Source organism: Cnephaeus nilssonii (genome assembly GCF_951640355.1).
Source record: "Cnephaeus nilssonii genome assembly, chromosome: 1".
Classification (NCBI taxonomy): Eukaryota; Metazoa; Chordata; class Mammalia; order Chiroptera; family Vespertilionidae; genus Cnephaeus; species Cnephaeus nilssonii.
The window spans coordinates 73,637,427-73,664,139 of NC_137072.1; the positions used below are offsets into that span (position 1 = coordinate 73,637,427).

Genomic DNA, 26,713 nt, shown 5'->3' on the forward strand with positions numbered 1-26,713 from the left:
ACCATGTGCCACTCTTCTAGGCTCTTGAAATACAGCAGTAACCAAAGAAAAAGGCCCTGCTCTCAAAGGTGGGGAGATATAATAAACAAGTAAATGTGTAATAGGAAAGGTGAGATATTAAGTTAGGATAAGGGGGAACAGGAATTGCAAGGATGGGTTGGTTACTAGTAGGATGATCAGGGAAGCTGGGAACTGACATTTGAGCAGAGCCCTGAAAGTCATACAAATGGCGAATCTTCTGGAGATCTGGTAGGGTGACCATGAGACCAGGTTTGCCTGGGATGGCCCCAGTATCCTGGTGCTGCCTGGGTGTAATTATTATTGTCTCCCTTTTGTCCTCCAATACAAACTGCTTAGTCCATCTATTTTTGGGAGAAGACTACTCCCAGCAGAAGGAAGTGAGACTGTGAATGGCAGTGCAATGTGTTCTGTGAGCAGCAAATAGACCACTTTGACTGGAATACAGTACATTAGCGGAAAATGTATATCATCCTGGATCAATTTTTGTTATTTATATTATAATAGGATAAGAAATTAGTTTTTCTTTCAAATTCAATAATTATACTAACACATGACCAGGAGTTTAATAACATTAATATTGGAAGTATTATAATATATACATATTCATATACAGTATATTTCTTCAGACAAGAGCCTATTTCTCTCTTATTTGTTTAATAATTGCTTGTTATTCCTTCATTCTTTTTTCTCCTTCTAGAATTTACATAATTTGTATGGTGGGTATCTTTTGTTATTTCCATTTTATTCTATTTTGTCTTTGACTTTTTTTCCAGAGAACTATTTCTTTAATATGATGTTCCTAGTCACTGATTCAGTTATCAAATATAAACATTATCTTTTTCTACTTGCTTACAGAATTATTTGTTTACCAAATAATTTCCTTTTATAAAGTATTTTCATACTCTAAATCTTTTTTAATGTCCTTAACATTATGATTGTGCAAATTGCCTCTATCATGTACAGTAATTGTGTGTTTCTCTGAACCCCCTGTGCTGGTTGTTTTCTTTCAAATTTCTCTTTCTGGCCACAGACACATTAGATGCATCAATACTTCCCTCTATCATTTGCCTACTCATGTCCCTCTTCATATTTAGCAGGCAGATGAGGCTGTGAGCATCTCTCTGCATCAGCATGCAAGGGAGCAAGAGTCCCAACATTGTGGACTAGTGCTATGTTCATCTTCAGATAGTAGTGCCTCCCTTACCTAAAAGCAATGTTGATTAGACCTTAACTAGCTGCTAGAATATGTAGCCTTAAACATAAAGTATACCTGAAGACATTAAATTATTATGAGTCATATGGAAAGTAACACCCAAATTTTCAAAAGAAGAAAGAAATCTCAGGTATCAAACAGTTCCAAATAGTTTATTCAATGCTGAGTTATTTTGTTTGGATTTGGGGCAAACTATACGATATGTTTACATATCTACACTAATAAAAGAGAAACATGCAAATTGACCATCCCTCTGCTATGCCCACCAGCCAATCAGAGTGAGTATGCAAATTAACCCAACAAAGATGGTGGCTAATTTGCATATGCAGGCACGGAGAGAAGACTGAAGACAGCGTAGAAGGAAGCCAAGTGCTGCAGAAGGGTGCGAAGCTGCGGAGAAGCAAGCAGGGCAGCAGAGACAGGAGGGAAACCCGCTCCCTTCTCTGCCTCGCTCCCTTCTCCGCTTTGCTCTGGCCGCAGGAAACCCTATTCTTGCAGGAATCTTCCTGCAACGGGCCTCTAGTCTATATATATAAAGGCTAATATGCAAAGTGTCCCCTTGGGAGTTCAACCGGGAGTCCGGGAGTTTGATCACTTGCTATGACATGCATTGACCACCAGGGGGTGATGCAAACAAAGGAAGGCCCTGACTGGCAGCCGGAAGAAAGGCCCCAATCAGCCATGATTACCAACCAGGCTTAGGGACCCTACCTGTGCACAAATTTCATGCACCGGGACTCTAGTTTTAATAATAATTCCTTACTGCATTGATCCTTACTATATGTCATGCATTGTTATTGTCATACATAGTCCATGAGCATTAACTCTCAAAGTTTCCTCAATGTAGGGAGATTATCTACTTTTCCTAGCTGGCACAGCTGAGGCACAGAGAAGGTAGGTGGCCTGTCAAAGGTCACACAACCAGCAGGTGGCAGAACCCAGGTAGTCTGGGTCCTACTCTTAACACTGTCAGTTTGCCTGGTGACAGATTAGCACTGGTCTCCCCCTCTTCTGTACTCTCCCTGTATCACAAGAAATACCTTGAGCTCTAGTCTAGATCCAGCAGTGAGAGTGGGATTTGGAAAGGGGAGGAGAGGCAGAACCATATTTCGCTCCTCCAACAGTGACAGCTATGTAGGCCTCAGCAGGTGTACATATTTCACTCAGTCCCTCCAGGTACTGCCTAAATCATGCGTTTCAGTGCTGCAGTCCCATAGGATCCTGGGTTCCACGTCTTCCCAATTTTCTAAAGCCTGATAGAGAACATGAGTCACAGCAGCGTCTTTCCCTGATCATTGATCCTTCAGCGCATCCAGTGCTTTTGTGAGCATAATACCCCGAATTAAATGCCTTTCTGCTATTGAAAACCTCTTCTCATATAAAACAGAACTCTGATTTATATCATGTTGTGTACCTAAAAGGTTAGAGGAAATAGAAGCTCAAAATGGCAAGCAGGGATTGGCTATTTTACTTAGTTTGATTAAAAGCACCAATGACCTCACCACAAATGGAAAATGGAATACTTGTAAGCCATGGCATGCAGTGGCAACAAAGTTACTTAAGTTATCACATGTGTTTGAATGTAATGACATGCCTATTGCAGGTAAGGTTTGAAATGGCCAAGTGGCTGTTGTGTTAGGACTTTATTTTGGGAGCAATGATTAGAAGGACTCATTGGAAAGAACCCACCACACACATAATGACAAGCTCAGGGCTTTAAATTTTCATCTCAAGATATCAACAGAGAAGAGGAGAGCTGCTATTTCACATATTTTTTCGCAGGTTCTCAATTCAATATATTAGTTTGAGCAGCTAGAACAAACCTGTTTCCTCAGTTATAATAAACTCATTGTCTGCTTACATTATACGAAGTTACCTTCTTTAACACTTCTGTTATAAGTGAAGGAATCCACCATTTGCTGTACCCTAGGAAGGCTCAGAGTATTTTCCCTTGACCAAATAATTCAGAAAAACATTGGTCAGGAAAGTACCAGCATCCTTGTAAAATTCTACAGCAGTGGTTCCCAACATGGGGCACATGTCCCACAGGGGGGCAATTTGATTTTTAAGGGGGGCAGTTCGAGAATGAGTTATTAACAGTGAATTTTTTGCATTCCTTATGGCTCTAGGGGCCTGATATACATTATATAAATATATATTGTGACATGTTTATCCATTTCAGTTCTCTACTATATGTTTTGAAACTTTATTTGCTATTTTTCATATCACTTTATATTATTATTTTTATTATTTTAACAATTTCTTAGTGATTTCTTCTTCAGTACTTCAACTGTCATTTTGTTCTTTTATTTTTCTCTTTCATGGATGCCATGTTCATTGGAAGCTTGTTTGGATCAAGTTAATGGCCTTTTAAGCTTCCTCCATGTGACTAGAAGTTCACTTTTTGAATAATAAGAATTATATGTCACAGGGGTGGGGGCATCAGGATTTTAGAGATGCTTAGGTGGGGCATGGCCAAGAAAAGGTTGGGAACCACTGATCTATAGTATAGGCATACTCTGAAAGCATGGGTTGGTATGTTAATAAACACACTGTTACTGACCTGGCTTCCCTTACAGTTATCTCCCACCCCCCCACCAGCCAGTTGTAACATTGGCTTAGAAAGAAGAGATGTCTGTGGCAAGCTCATCTGCCCAGCCATGTCTATCCATTAGAATGAGCCCTGCACAAACACCATAATGCCTTGAGCTAAGATGTTAAGATGGATATGATATCATTTTCCAGCTTCATTATGATTTTATGAGACCACCATTGTATGTGTGGTCCATTATTGACCGAAACATCGTTATGCTGTGCATGACTATACAACATAGTGTCTATAGTCAATATTATAGCATTGTTCACTTCAAAATTTGTTGAGAGGGAGGATCGCATACAAATGTTTTTACCACAAACAAAAACAAAAAGACACAGTGAAAACTTTAGGAGGTATTGAATGTCTCTATTACCTTGAGTGTGGTGATGATATCATGGATGTTTGCATAAGTCCCAACTTATCAGATTGTACACACTAAATCTGTGCAATTATCCTATACAATAAAAGCCTAATATGCTAAGTGTCCAGTCGTCCATTCAACCAATCAAAGTGTAATATGCTAATGATATGCTAAGGCCGCTCAACTGCTCGCTATGACGTGCACTGACCACCAAGGGGCAGATGCTCCAACAAGTAGGTTAGCTTGCTGCTGGCGTCTGGCCGTTGGGGACTGAGTGACATGGGCCGGACATGCCCTGGAGCCCTCTCAGGGTCCCTCCCCGGCTGGCCAACCTCCTGCGTTCCTCCCCGGCTCCGATCATGCACTGATGGGGTCCCTCAGCCTGGTCTGTGTCCTCTCGCAATCCAGGACCCCTTGGGGGATGTTGGAGAGCCAGTTTCGGCCCAATCCCACAGGCCAGGCCGAGGGACCCCACTGGTGCACAAATTTGTGCACCGGGCCTCTAATTTATATATAACAATTATACATAAAACAATAAAGCTTCTAAAAATAAATAAAACATCTTTAAAATGGGAGAAAACAAAGGCCGTGGAGAATGACAGGTCTTGTTGTAAATTTAGATCAGGTACTGATTCTATTTACTCACCCTTCTAGCAGTGCTGCTTTTGCAGGAGGAAATCAGCAGATGCCCAGCATCCTGGTATGCAGCTCTGTTTGAAAAATATCTTTCCCCGTGTGAACTGTCAAAGACTGTAGGAACTATTTTGCTTTTACTTGGCAGACTGTAGTATATCTTCATTCCTTTACCTAAGGGCTATGTCAAACTATGTCAGTTCTTCAGCTCAGTTTCATGAGCTATCCTGCAGGGACCTTGCTCACATTCCTGCTACTGGTGCACTAAAATGATGAAATCGTATTAATCAGACCTGGTGAGCAGAAAATAGTTAACACAGTAGATAACTTGATAAGACACATGAATACCAGAGGGTAGAAGATAATCCCTATAAAAATTCAGGCATCTGCCACCTTAATAAAGTTTCCAGGGGAGTCGTGGTCTAAGGCATGAGTAGCTATCCCCTGCAGAGGGAGAGCCAGTTGCATCTTGTACCTCTCTACAGAAAAGAAGCACAGCACCTCATGGGCTTCTGGCCACCATAAACAATACTTAGTAGTGGATTACTGATGTATTTGCTAAATTACCCCTATGCTTCCTAAATCGTAGTGGAGCCCAGAGCAAGAGAAGGTTTTGCAGCAGATTCAGGCTATGGTGTGAACTGCGCTGCCACTTCTGCCTTAAGATAATAGGATCCAATTGTGCCTAAAAGATTGTGACAGACTGATAATGAATGAAAATTCTGGCAACCGAAGGGTGAGAAAAATAGAGCCAATCTCAAGGGTTTTACAGCAAATCTAGAGCCTCTTGTGAAAATAGAAATGTTCCATTTCAAATCAGTTACTAACTTGCTGCTGTGCTTAGCCTGAGACAGAATTGTTGATTCCATCTATCTATCTATCTATCTATCTATCTATCTATCTATCTATCTATCTATCTATCCATCCATCCATCCATCCATCCATCCATCCATCCATCCATCCTATATAATAAAAGAGTCATATGCAAATCGACGGAATGGGGGAACGACCAGTCACAATGACTCACACTGACCACCAGAGGGCAGATGCTCAATGCAGGAGCTCCCCCCTGGTGGTCAGTGCGCTCCCACAGGGGGAGCACTGCTCAGCCAGAAGCCGGACTCACAGCTCACAGCGCAGCAGCGGTGGTGGGAACCTCTCCCACCTCTGCAGCAGTGCTAAGGATGTTGGACTGATGGCTTAGTTGGAGGGAACGGACCTAAGCTGTCAGTCTGACATCCCCTGCGGGTTCCCAGACTGCGAGAGGGCAACAGGCCGGGCTGAGGGACACCCCCCGCGCAACCAAGAGCATGAATCTTGTGTACCTTATGGTAAAGCCACTTAACTTTGTCCTTACCTATATAGTGTTAATAGCAGTGGGAAGAAGAAATAGAATTTAAACAGACTTTTAAACAAATGGATTAGCTTTGTGACTTTATAACTGAGCTACTGCTCTAGAATGTGGGAGGGTTACAACAACAAACAGAAAAAAAAACACAGATGTTGAGCTTCTAAAGTAGCCTGTCTCTGTCTCAGGACCTTTGTGCCCTATAGTACAAGCAACTAGTAATAACATCACATTGTCACATATTGCCAACATCTTCTTAGTTCTCTCAGTCTTATATTAGCCGAGTTCAGTTTTCCTTACCCAAAAGTTCCATATAACAATTTCCCAAATTTAATCTGGCAACTGCATTCTATCCAAAAAATACATATGAAAAACCTTAGTCAGATTATACCAGGATACCACTTGTTTATGACAACTCTCACTGCCATAAAATAACAAGATAAGAAACATGGAAATATGTTATGTTATGTGATATTATTTGTTTTTGTTGAGCTGTAGAGTTTGGAGATTCAAACTTAAACACAGAACCCTTAACTCCACTGCCATGGATGGATATGTCACTTGTATGTGGAATTTAATGAACAAACTGAACTACCAAGCAAATAGAGACAGACTCAGAGAGAGCAGGCAGGCAGTACTGGTGGTGGGAGGAGGTGGTATTGGGGATGTGTAGAGGGATTGAGCAACTAAGAGAGGGAACTCATGGATACGGACAATAGTGTGGGATTGCGGCAGGGGTCGGGGTGGGTGGGAGAGGGCATAGAGGGGCTAAACGGTGATGAAAAAAATAAAATGAAAATTTAAAAATCATAATAAAAAATAAGGCAGCCTTAGTCTGGTCTGATAGCTCAGTTGGTTAGAGTGTCATCTCAATATGCCAAGGTTGCAGGTTTGATCTCCAGTCAGGGGCACATATAAGAGTCAACCAAGGAATGCATAAATAAGTGGAACAACAAATTGATCTTTCTCTCTTCATCTCTCTCTAAAATAAAAATAAATAATTAATTAATTAAAATAAAGTAGCCTTTCTAAAGGGAAGAATGTGCTTTAAGCTAGGGTTAAACTTTAGTCTTGTGTGCAACAATAATATACTAGATGGCATAGGTGAGGGAAGAAAAAAAGAACTCGTTATGACATCTTAGGTTACTCCAGTATAAACGACTGCTGCATGTTAATAGGAAATCGTGCGTTTTACTTATTATTATTATTATTATTATTATTATTATTATTATTATTATTATTGAATTTATTGGAGTGACATTGGTTAGCAAAGCCATACAGGTTTCAAGTGTGCTACTCAATAAAACATCATCTCACACTGCATCTTGCACCATCGCCCCAAGCAAAGTCCCTTTCCATCCCCATTGCAGTGCACTTCTAAATCCATTCTCTTATACCTTGACTTATGGCCATGAGATTTATCACTAATCTAATAACACCAAATGGTCTGTTCTGCAGCTACGTTATTCACACTCAGTCAGCCTTTACTGGTAACATTTTTCTTCTTATATTTACTGTTAACAGTTAGGTTTCTTTTCTACGCATATAAAAATGTCTTCTCCATATGGTCAAAGAAAACTCACTATGGTAAGTAATTTTCCAACTAAGACAGTCAAAATCTGTGAAAACTATAATTATATATCTATAAAATAATTATTTTCATTGAAAATGGGCCAAAAATGTGGAAGACATTTTCCCCAATTGCTTGGTATTCTATTTACATTTAGATAAACCTCACTAAGGAATGTTTGACTATAATTTATTCAAACTGAGCTTAAATCTACTTGACCTTAAAACGCTGGCATTCTATCTCTGTCTGATGTAAAATCTGCAAAATCTAATAACTGATATTTTGAATTGCCCATATAAATCTATAATAATAAAAGTGTAATATGCTAATTAGATCGGACAGCTGAAGGACCTTCCGGACGACCTTCAGGATGAAGCCGTGGCTGCGAGGGCCGAGCCCTTTGCATGAATGTCGTGCATCAGGCCTCTAGTATGAATACAATGCCTAAAAAAAACATTTGCTTGTGGATCACAGCTTTGTAAGGTGAAGCTCTTAGTCATCAAAGCCTAGTATATCCAAGGCTACAATTGCAGCAGATTTTAAAAATTCTCCCACCAAACACTTCCCAGCTAATTAAAATAAACACCACATTCTGCAAATCAACTACAGTCTGTTTTCTACAGTGTTAGCTAAAAGATAATTTCCTAGGCCTCTTTACCCATTTTTACTAAAATAACCACCCTCTAAAAATTCTATTGTATTATACCTTGACAAGCTAAATTAAAAATCTGTTCATACTGAATACATTAGAACACATGTATATTCTTTTTCAGGACAACAACTTGAAAACTCCTCTCTAGGTCTAACAGCCAGCAACCAAAGAAGAAACCCAGCTTTGAAAGTGAGTGTTATAACAGTACTCTATTTAATAAATGTACTTTGGCCCCTCTTTCCAAATAGTGATTTTAAGAGGACGTGCTCTAAATTTTAATGGTTCTGTTTTTGAAATGTTATCTGTGTTTCACGTGCATAGAAAACAATCCAATTATGCTGTGCAATGGAGCACTAAAACCAAGGTTAGAGGGTAAGTTTTACAATTATGTGAGCATAGTAGATAAGTGCTTTCAATTTTAATAACACATTACACAGAGAACAGGTCAGAGGACCTAGTTAAATTACCCATATGGTTTAATTTTCAGGGAAATGAGAACTATGACTTTCATGTATTTCTTCCTTTACAACCTCTTTAAAAGTTATGAACTATGGTGAATGGCAGTAGTCTAAAGCAGAAAATAGATCAAATTGCAGGACAAAAAAATTGACTCCTCATCTTGGCTCTCCATAAGCTATAGGATTTAATATTTGTACATTTTAGTTTGGTAATCTATAAACTTAGGGAAAAAATAAAAATTAATGTTCTTTCTAGCTCTAAAACTTAATTATAATGCCAAAAACAAACCCTCATGATTACTGGTTGCTGGTGGGAAAATATTGGGAAAAAGAGATTATGGAAGAAACAAAATTTTTTTTCACATGTTGGCCATATTATCAAAGTATTGTAAAGAAAGTCTCACTACTTATATCTCTTCACACCAAACACATCATGTAAAATATGACTTGCTCACACAGGAGGCTATCCCCATTGCAGTAATAAGTAAATCTAGATATTTTCTTTTTTTGATTCTTAAGAAATATTTTTACCCCTTGTACTTATAATAAAAGAATTTATAAACTGTTTTTATTATAGCTTTGTTTTGTGGTAAAACTGAATAAAATAAAATTTTCAGGAAAAAACAATATTTATGAAGTAGGGATTGTTTATTGTTCCTTATCATGGGAGATTATACTAATATTTAAAATTTTACTTTGGGCATTTTTATACTTACATAATTTTAAATAAAATATTTTTAAAGATGAAAAATTCTCATGCCAATGAAACTAACAGAATGGGTGGATTTAACTTGACCAAAATATAAATGTTGTGCCATTTTATATTTTAGTCTTTCCTAGTGCTGAAACCTCATTATTCTTAAAAATCAACATACACAGATACCATGGAACCTGAATGTATAGTCAATGATAAATAAATAGCTTTATAACATTTTTTTCTCCCATATGAAAGGGAAAAATATATATACAGGTTGCTCTTTTCATTAAGGTAAGAGCAATGGAAAGGAGGGGAAAAAATAGCAGAAAGGAACAAGGGCAGGAACCTAACCCTTAAGCTTTAGCTGGACCTGAAAAAAGATGCAGGAGAATGTGATGTGGACATGGAAATAAAATTTTCACCAAGCAAATATTTGCTGAGGGCCCACTACGTGCCAGACTGCCTAGGCACTGGGGCCAGCAGTAAATAGGAAATCATAGGGTATCTCACACAGAGCTTAGGCTCTTCTTCTGGAGAGGAAGATCAAAAACAAGTAAACACATACATGGATGTAGTACAAAGAGCAAGAGGGCCAGGCACAGGGACAAGTGGCATGAGGAGGCACACCAGACCTGAGACTCGAAAGGCACAAAAGCGTTTCTCCTTGTGCAGCTCTGAGAGTCGAGCTTCCTGGGCAGGGAGAAAAGAATGGCAAGTGCAGAAGCTGTAAGTCGGGCTGAGTATGGTGTGTTCCGGGCTGGAGGGTCCCTCCTGAGGACAGGAGGGATGAGAGCTGAGCAGGAAGTCAGAGCGAATGTGTAAGTTGGCAGACTGGGGAGCTCTCAAGGCTCTACTTCTGTAGGAAAACAAACAGAAGTTACTAAGACCTGGATAATCAAAATATCACACACACACACAAAAAAAAAAGCAAGCTCAGGGTACTTGGACAAGCTCGGGTGGTCTTCAGTGAGCCCCCAGAGCCGCTAGTTTTGGAAGAAGCATGAATCACACTGTAGGTCAGAAATCACGTGAAGTAGCTTTTCCAGCTGAATTAAGTAGGGAAGAAGGGAATCTCCTCAAAGAGGCAGGATTCTAGCCAGAAGTTTCCAGCCTAAAGTAGCGTTTAATAGAAATGATATAAATCCCGCCCCAAAGACAAAAAGAACCCTTGCCAACTTGTTGAGAATGGGGAATTCCAGAGAGAGCCCAGGAGCCTGTGAGGCAGGGCGCAGGAAAACGCAGGGCTATACACTGGGCAGAGAGAGAGGATGCTTGTACAAGTGTCCTACGCCCTGCTGACAAGAAGCTGTATTCCTGGAGAGAGCCCACATTCACTGTTAGCACCAGTGTGCCAACAATAAAGGAACAGGTAAAATGGAAAGGAAATTTTAGAAAATCTAAAGAGGTATTTTAAAGACTTCGAATGTGGTAGATCCCTATGTCAAGGAGGGAAGGTCAGAGAAATCCCAACTCTTTAAATGTCTATCTACATTTTGCAAGAGACAAGGGTGTTTGATAAGACCCTCTCTGAAAGAGGAAACAGTTTTATCTAAGTGACAGATCCCTGCTGGCCGCCACCCCTGTACTCAGGCCCTCATATGAGAATCATAAGGTCATGATCAAGATCTTGAATTGACTTTTTCCTTACTGAGTTTTATGTTCACAGGCGGTAAACTCGAATACAGACAACAGTCTGTTTTAACTGGCGATCTGGTGAGGGTGACTTTAAGAAAGGTTTTCCTCTTGTTCCGTTTCTCTGAACATCCCTTCTCCTAGACAAAACTTACTTTTTTTTTCTGACTTCGAATAGCAATGTGAGTTGGGACCACTTGTTTTCACTATGAGAATCATGAGGGTTATCTTCATTCAGAATCATGAACATACACATACCCAGACCTGAGTCCAGGTCCCTGGTCTGCAGGGCTGGGGCTCAGGTGTGGGTGCTTGGAAAAGCTTCCCAAGTGACTTGGGCTTTCTACGTCTGCTTATAAGAACCTTTGTCAAGACTGTAATAGTTATTTCTCCCAAGGTATGCAGCTTGTGCTTAAAAGGCTTGGCATGGCCCTGACTGGTTTGGCTCAGTGGATAGAGCATCGACCTGCGGACTGAAGGGTCCTGGGTTCGATTCCAGTCAAGGGCATGTGCCTTGGTTGCGGGCACATCCCCAGTGTGGGGTGTGCAGGAGGCAGCTGACTGATGTTTCTCTCTCATCGATGTTTCTAACTCTCTGTTCCTCTCCCTTCCTCTCTGCAAAAAATCAATAAAATATATTTTTTTTAAAAAAAAAGGCTTGGCATGTGCAGAAATTGGTTCCTTGACTGTTGGTCTCACCCTGGGGGCCCTGCAGCATAGAATTTAAGCTTGTGGACTTAAAGCCTACACGTGTTCATTATCCTGATTCCTCGCCCTAGTAAATATGTTTACTCTGGGTCAATTATTTCAAGCCTCAGTTTCCTTATCAACAAACCAGGGATTACGGTTATACTCACTTTCTAAAATCATGAGGATTAAATGAGATAATGTATATGAAGTGACAGCTCACTTAAGATTCGCCATTATTATCTCACTTGGCTTCGGGGAACTGTTGTTTCCTAAATGTTGTGGGAAGGCAACCAGCGCTCTAATATTCTAATGTGTTTGCTGGACCCTCGGGAGTTTTGAAAATGTAAGTCAACTGAGATTTCTGTGAAGGACTAGAAAAAAGTGCATTGGTCCTGGTAGAAGATGCTTTAGTCTGCAATGGCCACAGTGCAAGCACCTAAATGGAACCCTGTCCACAGCCAACAATAAATAAAGTGAGAATAGTTGGACATGTTAACTTTTCAGTGGCAACAAAGTTAAGGGAGAGCCAATTTCTTGGCATTTCTGGGTTATCTGGTGTGTGGGGTTTTCTTTCTTTTCTTTAAATTACTGGGTTGGTGTGATTGGGGTTGTGCTGCTGCTCTCCTTATGTGCGGTGTCTGGTGTCCTTAGCTCTAAGAGTTGAACCTGGTTTGACAAGGGAACTGGAAGACATGTCTTTTCAGTCTTGTGTGGCAATGAGATCAATTTAGTTTGAATGGTGTCCTGACTCATTTTGACTTTTGTGTGTGAATGGGGTGGGTAGGAGCGGGGAGGTGGGGAGATATCAAGGAGGCATTCATAACATGCTTGAGGCTCTGACGCTCCCATCTCCTGACCCCTGTTGCACACTACACCAGCTATACTGGTAAAGGCCACCTGAACCCGCAGGGGGACTTCTCCGCTTTCGGCTCCTCTTCTCCCCTCCAGAGCCAGAAGAACCTGCAGATTTGTCAGAGATGGTGCCTTAGAAACCATCACGGTGCATCCCCTACGTTCCAGATGCTGCCTCCAGCACGGCCACATGTATCACCCACTCTAACTGCCCATTTCACACAGCAGACATTGATGTCCGAATTGTCCGGGCCTCACCTGGGAAAGCTGTTCTCAAGTGGCAAAACAATGGCACGTAAGCCTTCTCACAGCCTGGATCCTCTGCCCTTTTACCATAGGAACCGGGAAACCACAGTGAAAAGATTTTAGAAAACATTTTATAACCCACCCTTTTATGTTTGAGAAATCTTAGACTCTGTGGAATTAAATGATTTGCTGCAGGCACAGCCAGTTAGAAGCCTGGCTGGGATGAAAATCTGATCTCTTCACTTTTAGAAGTCTTGTATCTCCAAATCTCGTGAGGCACATGAAGGACATGATACCCTTTAGGAAGAGCTGTCTCTTGTAATTCATTGCTGAGGTGCTTTATCTACTTCTGCCTTAGGTTCAATACAGTGAGGGACTCTCTGTATTCAGCCTCAAGGCAATGGGAAAATTCATTTAAGTTTATCCCACAGAGCTAGAAGTGAAAACTAAAGGGAAACAGAAAGAAAATAAAATCCAGCTGCTAACATCAGCTAATGGCAAGCATAAAATTCATGTGTTTAAGAGAATAATTTGGTAAGATTATTAAAAGACTATATAGCCCTAGCTGGTTTGGCTCAGTGGATAGAGCGTCAGCCTGAGGACTGAAGGGTCCCAGGTTTGATTCTGGCCAAGGGCACATACCCGGGTTGCAGGCTCGATTCCCAGTGTGGGGTATGCAGGAGGCAGCCAATCAATGATTCTCTCTCATCATTGATGTTTCTATCTCTCTCTCCCTCTCCCTTCCTCTCTGAAATCAATAAAAATATATTAAAATAAAATAAAAGACTCTATAGATATATTTTAAGAAATGTGATGTGATATCTATCTCTTTTAATATGTATGACAGTTTAAAGTTCTCACCTCATATCAATCTCCTCTCCTCACAATAATGGCAACACTATTTTACGAAATGATATTTTTAAATATATGAAGCTTTGAGGAACAAAGTCTCCTTATTGTCCCTATTGTAGCTGGAAATCTATTTTAGTGCAATACAGTGAAAATATTCATGATTATTTATCAGAGGTATTTGCATGAAATTCTCATTTAAAAAATCACACAAAAGCCAAGAACAATAAATGAACTAATTTTCCAAGAGCAAATAATCCACTGGGTAATAGTGAATTTATACCTATACATTCCACAGCCTTTAACATCTATAAAAGAAAATACTGAAGAACAGAGTGATCTGCAACAGGAGTCATGAGGTGAAAGAATTACAAAAATTAAAAAAAATTGAACACTCTTAAATACTTTGTAATGTATTCACAAAATGCTCAAGAATAAAAATGCCTGATAAAATAGATAAGAGATAAATGAAGAAAAAAATAAGTTTGTTATTCAAATGCTCCTAAAGATGCCTAGAGACATTAATAAAAATGGCTGGTAGAAAGACCTTGGGTTATATGGATCTTAGAAAAACTCACATGTTAATACAAAGCATATGATAATGATATATTAGTAATGCATGGGTCATTATCAAGCAATAATGAAAGCACATCTTTGAATACTGCAATATCTACCCTTTAATATTAATATGTACCTTTAAGGGTAGTGCGTTCTGTATAGGGAAGCTGTTTTCTTAAGTGGCTAAGCTATAGCAGCTTCTGCCATATGAAAGACTGATTGAAAACTGCCTACACTTGCCACTCAAATTTCTGCTCGTGACAATGGTTCTTCCAGCATTTCATATCAATTTTGCAAATTCAACATTTAAAATATCTCCATTAAGATAATTTCACAAGCTATTTTTGGTTTAATTAGGATTCCAGCTGAAAACAACAACTTATTAGCTTTCAAACCACAATTTACTCATCCTACCTGTCACTAGCTGTCAACTGGAAATGACTTGGATGTATAATGGAAAGAGAAATTTAGTCATTTTATATTTAAGATTCTTTAAAATAAATAAATCTTTGAGTTACCTATCTAGGTGAGGGGAAATGGGGGGGGACAAATTAATGTATCTTGGTGGTGGTATGTTTTTTTGTGTGTTTTTTTTTTTTTTAGTTTTAAAACAAACAAAACCCACAGCGCAGAGCAAGTAATTTCCCTGATCTACACCAGACCCTAACTTTGACTGAGGGCTGCAATGTTATTGGAAATGCGTGGCGGTTTGGCAGGAGAGACATGGAACTTGGCTTTGTCTGGAAACCCTCTCTCACCTGCAGAAAGAGCTGAAATCTCTCTAAGTGCCTGCGGTGTCCGGGAACGGGGTACGAAACTGCCTGTTAGCCTTCCTGGCCAGTGGAAACGCACAGGAGGCAGCCAGCCTCACAAGCGCAAAGACACACAGAGCTCTAGATAATCACGGATGAGATGAAGAGACCAGTTTAGAAAACTCTTGCTCGTATCAAACATGCTCTCCAAGGAGATTCAACGAAGTTACAACAATGCAGCACCAGAGAGAGTATTCGGAGAACTTTATGCTTAAGTAAGCGCCCCTGGTCCCTTGCCCTGATCCCGCTATGCGAGCCTGGGAGCCGGCATCCACCCACGGCCCACGGAGCCTGGCCAGGGAAGCCCCCCGCCCCCCATCATCAGGCTGGTTGGTGACTAAAGCGACTCCCTCCCCTCCGGGAATATGAGTCCACAGAGGGTGTCCGAGGAACAAGGAAGGGCTTGGGGAAAGGTTGAAAGTGAAATCGCAAAATCCACAGGAACAGTCCCCAATAGCTAACAGGAATCATTCAAGCCCTTACCTGCACACCGCGGAGCCAGGGCGAGCTGGGGACCAGGAGCGCCCACGCCGGGGCTGCAGCAACAGGTTCTGCCCCTGCCCGGCTCAAGCCACCTGCCACCGGGCGGCTCAGCCCAGCGGAGGCGTCTGCCTGCGGGCCGGGCGTCCGTCCGCACTCTCAGGGCTCTGCCGCTCACCCGCCAGCCCCTCCTTGTCCCCTTCGGACCACGCGTCACTCTCCAGGGGGCGCAGCCAGCTGCTGGGATTCTGAAGAAGCTAGCCACATCCCGCTGAGAAGCATCCGGATACCTTGTGAAATTCAGAATCGCCGAGTGCAGGGAAGAAAAGAACGCTTCCCCCAGACTAGCATCGCATCATCGGTTGCCTGGCTCCACACTTTGGGCGAATGGTTTAGCCTCAGCGTGCCTCAGTTCCCTGTAAGACAGAGATGATGATGATAACAGTAACTGGATAATGGAGAATTAAATGACTGCTGTAAGTGCTAATTGCCTGGAATGGTGCCGGGTACTACATATGAAGCAGTCAATAAATGTAAGCTATTGTTTTGAGGTTCTCTGGGGAACGCGGAATGAGAACTATAGGAGTCCAAATACCCTCTCCAGAGCCTTCTTTAGTGACCCGTGAGCCTTTAGGCTTGCCAGAAAACCTCTCTGGGATTCTGGAAACGTGAATTCACATCATAATTAGAAGGGAAAAGGAGAGAGCCACGGGGAAGTGCTCACTGATTCCAACAAGCAAATCCGCTTAGCTGGAAGTCACTAATAGAGAGACCAAGCCTAAAATTGAATGTATTAACTTAGAGGTTTATACCATTACCAAGAAAGGGGTAATTAAAGGTGCTTTAAGAGAGTAAAGGGGTAATTAAATGTGCTTTAGGAGAGTAAAGCTAGGGTCAAGTGTGAGTACTAAAGTACAGTATGTTAGGTTTGTCAAGCCACAGTGAATAATTTTTCCCAGTCTGTGCGGGACATGGAGGTTCATTGGCTTGTCCAAGACCACAGGGGTCCTTTTTCAATGACAACTTTCCCCTGGAAGTTCTCTTACTCTTATATAAACCACTGGTAAATGTGGGATACAGGAAAAAGCTGGCTGGAAAGACCTTTTAAAATAGGTTTCCTTGGCCTTGGATTAAAGTTGTAGATTCAGATGTGTGTTTAAATCTGGATTATGACTATGTTGGAAATCTAGAAAGAGGTATCTCTCCCAAGACTTTGCCAAGTTTAAGGTAGTGATATTGACCCCACTTCTCTGAAGTTTATCAGGATACCCAAGGCATAGAAAGTCACAGAAAAAAAAAAGGCAAAAACAAACCAAAAAAAAAAAAAATGACAAAGCAGGTAAAGAGATAACTAATAGGAGGCAGGGCTTAAAATAATAAGTTAGTTTGGGGAAAAGAAAGCATTCTGTATTTAATCTGAGATCCTCAAATCAAAGTGCATAATAATAATAATAATAATAATAACAACAACAACAACAACAATTGTGGACCATCACTCTACAATATATTCATTTTAATAGGCTCTGAATAATAGCAGTGCTTTCTATGAGACAATGAGGTAATGTCTAGCTTGCAAAAATCTATTATAAATTTTAAAAACATAAAACTTGTCAGATAATAATCATGAAGTTATGAGTCAGTTGTTGTATCTTATCAAACAACACACTGTGAGAACTATTGTCCTGGTTCTCCTTCTCTACCCCCCAGGCCCATGAGAAACGCCATTTAATATATGTGTTACCTAAGGTTGGAACTAGGCTCACGCCTCTTATTATGCACTAAATGTCTAAACATTCTCATCCACACCAGTGGCCTTCACTAGCCTGTATAAGGAGATCCAAACATTTATGTCTCCAGTCTAGACATTTCTTCGGAGTTCCAGCCTCTTACTTGACATTTCTAATTGCTGTCTCTATGTCAACCTCGAATTCAATATGTCTTCTTCCTGAAACATGTTCCCTCGCTCAGTTAACGGCTTTCCCATCCTCCTCCTTCTCTAACATAAATAAGGTGGCACCCAAAACACCAGCCTGCATGGTGGGGCCAAAACCACATTCTGAGAATAGCAGAGAAGCAGAACAAAAGGAGCCTGAGTCCTTGACTGCTCTGGACAACTTCCCGGTTTTCCTCATCTACCCCTGACAACTTTTACATGTGACAGAAACAAAAAGTCACCCTTAAAAAAAAGATAGACTTTTATACACTGAGTGGCCAGATTATTATGATTTCTGAATGCATAATAATCTGGCCACTCAGTGTATATCCTATATAATAAAAGGCTAATATGCAAATTGTCCCCTCGACCAGGAGTTCGACCAGCAGGTAGGCCGGCCAATGGCCCATGCCCCCTCCCAGGCTGGCCGGACCCCACCCATGCATGAATTCATGCACCGGGCCTCCAATATATATATGCACTGAGTGGCCAGATTATTATGCATTCAGAGATCATAATAATCTGGCCACTCAGTGTATATCATTATCTATCAGTTGGCATATTCCTCACATAAGTATAAGATCAATGTAACTAAATATACTAGTAAACAGAAGTTGCATATTAATACACATTAAAATGAAAAATAAAAAATACGTTTTAAAATAGTTGTCTACATGCCATTTAAAATGATCATGTATTCCCCCAAGCGTATTCAACCCTGTGCCTTACCTTTGGAAACATTTGCCTTACACAACATGGGAATAAATGGATATATGGTGGTGCAGAAGGAAGGATCAAACATTGCTGACCATATGGCAGCTTCAGAGAACAGGACCAGGAAGGCACATCAGTAAAGAGAAAGAGAATCTGGCCCCCAGAAAGGAGAGGAAATGAACCAAGTGACTAGTGGGAAGGAAGCATAAAGGAAAGCAGGTAGGGAAGAACATAACCTTAGTTGTGGTATTTTTGATCCAATATTTTCTGATTCAATTTTATTTTTGACATAATAGGTTTTTGGTAAGCAAAAATCCCCAGATTGATTTTTTAAAAATTTTGCCTCAAGGATAACAAAGGCTTATATTTGTGTTAAGAAAAAACTAAAGACAAAGGACATAGATTAATTCACATAATTAGAATTAGAAACAGTAAAGGAATTTACTTGCTAATAATCAGAAAAATGAATATTAAGAAACATTCATGCACTATTTTCCCATTTAAATCGCAAGAATATGTACTTGTCAGGTTGTTATGAAAGGAGCATACTTAACATATTCCTTTTGATAAAACAGTTTGACAATATGCATAAATGCCAATAAAAGATGTTCAGAGACTTAGAAAATTCAATCCTGGAAATATATCCATCAGAAACACTTTAAAATAAATAAATACTTAAAAACAAAAAGTTATTCCTTTGTATTAACTACATAGGGAAAATCAGAGGCAATCTGGTATATAAATTCAGTGGAACTCAATGAAAAAAGTTTTAATTATGTACCAACTTAGAGAAAAGAATATAGAATAATAAGTGAAATAGATTAAATATAATATTGTAGGTACATAGGGATAATTTTATGTAATTATTATTTCAATTTTCACATATATAGTATGAAGGGATTCAACTACTGTTTTGCAAGTTGTAAGAACTTATGAATCTAACTCCCAATTCAAATCTAATCACCTAGTTCTTTAGTTACCATGGAAAGAAAACTGTCTATTTTGCCCTCCAAATTAGTCTATCTCCATGTCTTTCTGAAAGCCTGTTTCATTCACTTAATAATATTCATTGATTCTCTACCATTGGTAATGTCACGTGCTATTACTTTGGAGGATTGGGGGAAATTGGGTAGGGCTTAGATAAATACATAAAACTGTCTCGGAATTTAGGAAACCTCCACTTTTGCCTGTTATGGAGGAGCAAGACACAAGGGAATGAGAAAAGAGGAAAGATTATCACAGATGGAAACATCAGGGATATGACACTTGTGCTAAGTCTCAAAGATTAAGTACCATTTGGACATGGCGATGGAGTGAATTAGGTACTTCAGATAAAAGACACAGCAGGAGCAATGTATGGAGCTAGGAAATTCTGAGGGAAGTGCAGAAACAGTCCTTTGCTTGGTTCTATGAGAGCAGCATAGGCTGTTTGAGAGAACAGAGAGTACCAGACTCATTAGGACCAGGGCCACCCTGTACGGTCACAGTCTGCACAACTGTGCACAGAAGCAACGGGAGGAACTTTTTCAGTTGCTGGTCATGAACCCTAGAAGGTGCTCTGTGTTTTGGGTTCAACAACACAGCCAACTTGACATGGAAGGGATAGAGCTTCCATGATGGAGTGAGGTAGCCAGATAGATGAGTCCAAAGCTTTGTTCCTCATTCCCCAAAAGTCACGTGTGCAATGCAGCAGAAACTAAGGAACCCAGGTTACCCACTGAGGAAACATAGAGGTGCTGAGTCTGAGGCAGGATAGGAATTCTCTGTGCACAGGAATTATGCAATCAAAACAGAGCCAGGACTCATCAGTGGGAGACAGCCCAGTTCTCTAAAAAGCCAGATGAGCCAAAGCCGGTTTGGCTCAGTGGATAGAGCGTCGGCCTGTGGACTGCAAGGTCCCAGGTTTGATTCCGGTCAAGGGCATGTACCTTGGTTGCGGGCACATCCCCAGTGGGGGGTGTGCAGGAGGCAGCTGATCGATGTTTCTCTCTCATTGATGTTTCTAGCTTCTAGCTTTCTATCCCTCTCCCTTCCTCTCTGTAAAAAATCAATAAAATATATATATTTTTTTTAAAAAATAAAAAGCCAGATGAGATTGGTTTCAGCTTGAGGAATCAGGCCTGACCCATCATTGCATGGCAGAGAGGCCCTTAGAAAACTGATTTTCTGTGAGGTTTTGATTTAACCAACCAAGAAGTGATTGTGGGATAAGGAATTCACAAGTGTTAAAGTTCTGTCTCTCTACTCCCCTCTGTGTTGTACAACTTGAGTATAGTATATTAATGTGTGACCCTGCTATTAAGATTTAATTCCTGGTGGCTTCACTTATTAATATATAGTCACAAAGAAATTACTAAACTTCTTTTCCTTAAAATTGGACACTATCTCTTTAAATGGGCAAATTTGAAAAAAATCCTTTTGAAAATCATTAATGAATATTAATTTTAGGCTTCTAATATGTCATGCACTGTGCCAAAGCCTTTATAATTATTATCCCCATTTAATCCTGACAAGAGTCCTAAGCAAAAAAAAAAAAATTTTACCTTATGTTCACAGATGAAAATCTGGCTTAGAGTAATGATTCTCAAATACTAATGGATAATTTTTTTAAAAGTTCAGATTCTGACTCAGTAGTTCTGAGTGGGACTGAAAGTGCATTTCTAACAAGCTTCCAGAAGATGCTGCTAGCCCAGGGACCACAGTTTAGTAGCAAGGTCTTACAGAAGTTAGTAGTTAACCAGTCACACAGCTAGTAAGTGATACAGTGTTAGACTCCAAATCTGTCTGCGCCCTAAGCTTTTGTGATTATCCATTATGTCATGCTAACTCTACATAAATAAAACTGAAATTCACTTACATAGTTAAAACACAGGAGGTGAGGAGGGTGCTATTGACAGATAATATGGAAGCTAATCAAGGCCTGATCATGAATGATTGGGTGTGCTAAGATTTGGAACTTGTCAAAGCAATTCATTGCTTTCTTTTCTGTTACAAAGAAAATGGTAAAAAGAGTCAATCAAGGTAATTTCTAAACAAAATATAGTTAACCTTTTTTATATGTCACTACAATGCTTTGCTGAATGCTATGAAATGGCCTTGATAAATCAAAGAATGATACAATCAGATTTGCTTTCCCCTTAACCTCTCTTTTGTGCTGAACTGAATATTAGAAAGGACTTGCAAAGTTATTTCTAGTTACATGCTTGGTTTCTATTTCAGTGGCTGATTCCTACATTTAAGCTACTGACTTAAAAAATTATGGTTTACCAAAACTCCATATTACGTGACAGATAAAATTAAATCTGCTGCTTCTGGGAAAATATACCATAATGCTATGGTAAATGCTTATGAAATAAAAACCTTAAAGTTCTTGGAAAGATGATATTTAAAACCAAAAAGAAATATACAATGAGAATTTTTTAATTCAATACATTTTATTAATTCTAATATATAGATAGATAAAGGTATATATAGATATAGATATATAGATATATAGATATCCTACATAATAAAATGGTAATATGTAAATTACCATCACTCCGCTACGCCCACGATTGGGCCAGCAGGAGGCACAGGGGGCGGGACTCAGGGTGGCCGGGGTAGCTGATTGGGCCAGAAGGACGCTGAGCTCGCGGCGCCTCTGGCGCCGCGAGCTCAGCGTCTGTACCATGGCTGCCGGAGGCTTTCGGAAGGCCTGGGGCGCCTGCGGACAGCCAGCCGGACAGGTCCCCCGCGATCAAAGGCCAAAGCGGGGACCTGGCCGCCTGTCTGCTCCGGCGCAAGGCCTTTCGAAAGCCTCCGCAGCGCCGGAGGCTTTCGGAAGGCCTGGGGCGCCTGCGGACAGCCAGCCGGACAGGTCCCCCACGATCAAAGGCCAAAGCGGGGGACCTGGCCGCCTGTCTGCTCCGGTGCAAGGCCTTTCGAAAGCCTCCGCAGCGCCGGAGGCTTTCGGAAGGCCTGGGGCACCGGCGGACAGCCCGCTGGTGCACCAGGTGCATGATTAAATCATGCACTGGGCCTCTAGTATAGATATATAGATATATAGATATATAGATATATAGATATATAGATATATAGATATAGATATATAGATATATAGATATATAGATATATAGATATGTTTCTGGGTTTTCTAAAGTACCCATAACTTTTAAGAATTTAACTTAATCTATTGCATGTAAGAGTGGCTTTACGTTGTCAATTTAGACTATAAAATGTTCTTATTATCCAAAATGACTAAACCTATTTTTCAGTCCTCTGACAGAAAAAAAATGGTTCCCTTTAAAGTAAAGGCCAAAACTTGTCATTATCAAAAGTTTTTGAGCTTTTACTCAGGATGACTAATGGTATAAAGTCTATAACTAAAAGCAGTCCTAAGACAATCAAAATGTTACTGAACTCAGAAATTATGATGACCATTCTAGTAGTTAGTATTACAATAATTCTCACTTTTAAAAACTTGCACAATGTGATTTCCAAATGGTGGATCATTTGGGAAACCTATAAAAATGAGATTTCTGGGGATGGGACTTCAGAAATTCTCCCAGGTGATTTGAATGAATAGCCAAATTCCCAGACGTTTGAGAGCCTCTGAAGATCTTTTTACAACTGTCTAATTAGAGCCTCCCAATAACTCTGGAAAGTCATCAGGATAGGCATCCATATTCTATGAATGTGAATGAATGGGGCCTCAGAGACACTCAGAAAGTTGACCAAGTTCACACAGCAGATCATGATTTGGAAAGGAAAATAGAAGAAATATTCTGGTTCCAGATTTAATGCTTTTCCATGAACATTTTAGACTGCCTAAACTAAGTTATTTCAATAACAAATTTCCTCACGTAGAAACCTGAGGAAATAGGGAAATGGAAAAATATATAATAAATTAGAGGCCCGGTGCATGAAATTTGTGCATGGGGGTGTGTCTCTCAGCCCAGCCTGCACCCTCTCCAATCTGGGACCCCTCGAGGGACCCCTCTCACAATGCAGGACTGCTGGCTCCCAACTGCTCACCGGCCTGCCTTCCTGATAAGCTTCTGCCTGCCAGCCTGATCACCCCTAAGCACTCCCCAGCCAGCCTGATTGATGCCTAACTGCTCCTCTGCCAGCCTGATTGCCTCTAACTGCCTTCCCCTGCAGGCCTGGTCACCCCTAACTGCACTCCCCTGCAGGCCCAGTCGCCCCCAACTTCCCTCCTCTGCTAGCCTGGTCACCCCTAACTGCCCACCCCTGCAGGCTTGATCGCCCCCAACTGCCCTCGCTTGCAGGCCTGGTCCCTCCCAACTGCTCTCCCCTGCTGGCCTGATCACCTACAACTGCCCTCCCTTGCAGGCCTGGTCCCCCCAACTGCCCTCCCTTGCAGGCCTGGTTCCCCCCAACTGCTCTCCCCTACAGGCCTGGGTCCCCCCCATTTCCCTTCCCTGCAGGCCTGGTCACCCCCAACTTCCCTCCTCTGCCAGCCTGGTCACCCCCAACTGCCCTCTCTTGAGGCCTGGTCCTTCCCAACTGCCCTCCTCTGTTGGCCATCTTGTGGAGGCCATCTTGTGTCCACATGGGGGCAACCATCTTTGACCATATGGGGGCAGCCATCTTGTGTGTTGGAGTGATGGTCAATTTGCATATTACTCTTTTATTAGATAGGATGGTGTAATCTATAATCGATACATTATTTGTAGATATTTGATTGCAAATGATTTGAGATATTTCCTTTTTTCTTTTTTATTGAATTTATTGGGGTGACATTGGTTAATAAAATTATTTGGTTTCAGGTATACAATTTTATAATATATCATCTGTATATTGTATTGTGTGTTTAAAGGACTGGAATAGACACTTCTCCAAAGAGGGCCAATAGACATATGAAAAAAATGCTCAATGTCACTAATCATCAGAGAAATGCAAATTAAAACCACAATGACATATCACCTCACACTTGCCAGAATGGCTATTATCAGTAAATCAACAAACAAGTGTTGGTGAGAGAAAAGAGAACCCTCATGCACTGTTCGTAAGAATGTAGATTGGTGTAACCACTGTGGAAAATAGTACAGAGTTTCCTCAAAAAATTAAAAATGGAACTGCCTTATGACCCAGCGATTCCACTTCTGGGAATATATCCAAAGAAACCCGAAACACTAATTCAAAAGAATATATGCACACCTATGTTCTTAACCAATGGCTTGTTATTATAACCAAGAATTATAGCATTATTTGAGGGACAGGGGTTATTAGCTCATCAAATTTTGGTTTTAAACATTGATAATATGAACTAAACATTTATTTTAATGTTTTTGCTTTTATCCCTAATACCTAGCAAAGTATAATATCATAGAATCCCACTGGATGTTTAATAAATGAATGAGAAAATGTGCAGATATCTATTTTTGTTAGTCTTAAGTTATCTTGAGAGGGTAAAAGAAATTGGTAAGGTGAAAACAGGAAAGCCAACAAACCATCTTCTTCAGCTGGTTAATATCATTCATTCAACAAGTATTTACTATACTTTTTACTATATTTTCAGAGCACATCAAGCACAAAGTCCTACTTCAGGTTCAGAAGTAGATAAATGAATAATTTCATTCCTGTAATAGCTACTATAATAGAGGCTACTATGTTACTATGGGAGGGTTTAATAAATTTTTTAAAATTCTTCTTCACCAACTCCTGGGAGAGGCAACATTTCAGCTGGAATGTTACTGGAGGACTTATCACATCAAATAATATTGATGTTTAAGAAATTATCAAGCAAATCCTTGGACAGAAAGAGGGCATTCCAAGAAGACAGAAAAATACATTTGCAGGTACAGAGGAGGGGGGTGGAAATACACATGGTTAATGTTTATTAAAAGCTAAATAAATGACAGGAATTTTGCAAAGTGCAAAATCTCACTTGCTCCTCACAACAATTCTCTATATTTCTTCTTTTGTAGCTCAGAGTATGCAGTCTCAGAGAAGGTAAATAACTTCCTTAAAACCACTATTAGCAACAGCATTTCCAGGATTTGATATCAAGTCAGACTGAGCAGGTAGATGACATGCTTAATCACTAAACTATTCTACATTTACATTAGAACAACTGTAAGTAGTTCAGCATAGCTGGGTTCCAGTGTGTGTGCATTAAATGGTACAGAAGAGACTGGAAAGGCAGATGAGGGCAGATGATAAAGAGCTGAGTGTGCTAAGAATTTGGTGATAATATGGAGGCATTGAAAATTTAAGCAAGGTAATGGCATGATTGGATTGTTTGTTTGTTTTTAGAATGACTGATTCCTTTAATATATACAGTGCACTGGAGAGAGTACAAGCATGGGGGATTGCCTCAAAAAAATGTTGAAAATCAAAATAAGAACTGAACTAAAGAGTTGGCAGTCTAGATTGAAAGATGAATGGAAGACTGTGTGGATATTTAGGATGTAGAATCAATAGAACTTGGAGATTCATTAGATGTAAATATCCTATCTAATAAAAGGGTAATATGCAAATTAACCATCACTCTGTCACAAAGAAGGTGGTGCCCATAGCCACAAGATGGCAGCGCCCAGCCCTCTCAGCCCCGCCGGAGTCCGGGGGCGGGGGGCAGCCGCTGAGAGCGGGCAGCGTGAGCAGCCTGGCGGAATGCTTTCTTCGTCGCCATGGCGACAAGGCAAGCGTTCCACCCCGGCCACGGAGGGCCTCTAGGCAGCGGGCAAGGAGCAGTGGGGGACTCTGGCCAAGCCCAGGCACGGATGGGCCTCTGGGCCACAGAGAGCCTCTGGGCAGCAAGCACAGAGTGGCCAGGCCCCACAGAGAGCTACTGGCACACGGATTCATGCGCAGGGCTACTAGTCCTATCTAATAAAAGGGTAATATGCAAATTAGACGTCACTCCGCTACAAAATGGCGGCGCCCATAGCCACAAAATGGCGGCGCCCAGTGTTCTTGGCCCCGCCAGAGTCCCCCAGTCCAACCCCGCCAGAGTACCCCAGTCCAGCCCCTCCAGAGTCCCACAGTCCGGCTGGGAGGCACTCGCGCTCCTACGCAAATGATCAAGCCCCACGCACCGGCCGGTCCCCCGCCGCCGCCGCCGCCGCCCGAGGGGGATCGGCCGCCGCTGCCGCCGCCCGCGCGGGCGGACCGGCCGGGGCGTGGGGCTGTCAAAGACCCAGCCGCAAGCCCCGGCCGGTCCGCCGCCGCCGCCGCCAACGCCGCCGCCCGCGCGGGAGGACCGGCCGGGGCGTGGGGCTGTCAAAGACCCAGCCGCACGCCCCGGCCGGTCCGCCGCCGCCGCCGCCGCCGCCGCCGCCACTGCTGTGGCAGGTTAATTTGCACACACAGGTGCTGGGCGGAGAGCAGAGTAGTAGAGCCAGTGGAGAGTGGAGCAGCTTGGGGAACTTCACTTCCCAAGCCACCAGACAGAGAG

General features: G+C 41.3%; 1 protein-coding gene across 1 annotated transcript in view; it reads right to left on the reverse strand.

Moving 5' to 3' along the window:
- NPFFR2 (neuropeptide FF receptor 2) overlaps positions 1-26,713 on the reverse strand; it is a gene marked incomplete at its 3' end in the record, with an annotated part of 83,811 nt that overhangs the window by 43,050 nt on the left and 14,048 nt on the right. The window contains exon 2 of the mRNA XM_079772845.1: positions 15,672-16,084. The remainder of the gene's footprint in view (positions 1-15,671; positions 16,085-26,713) is intronic.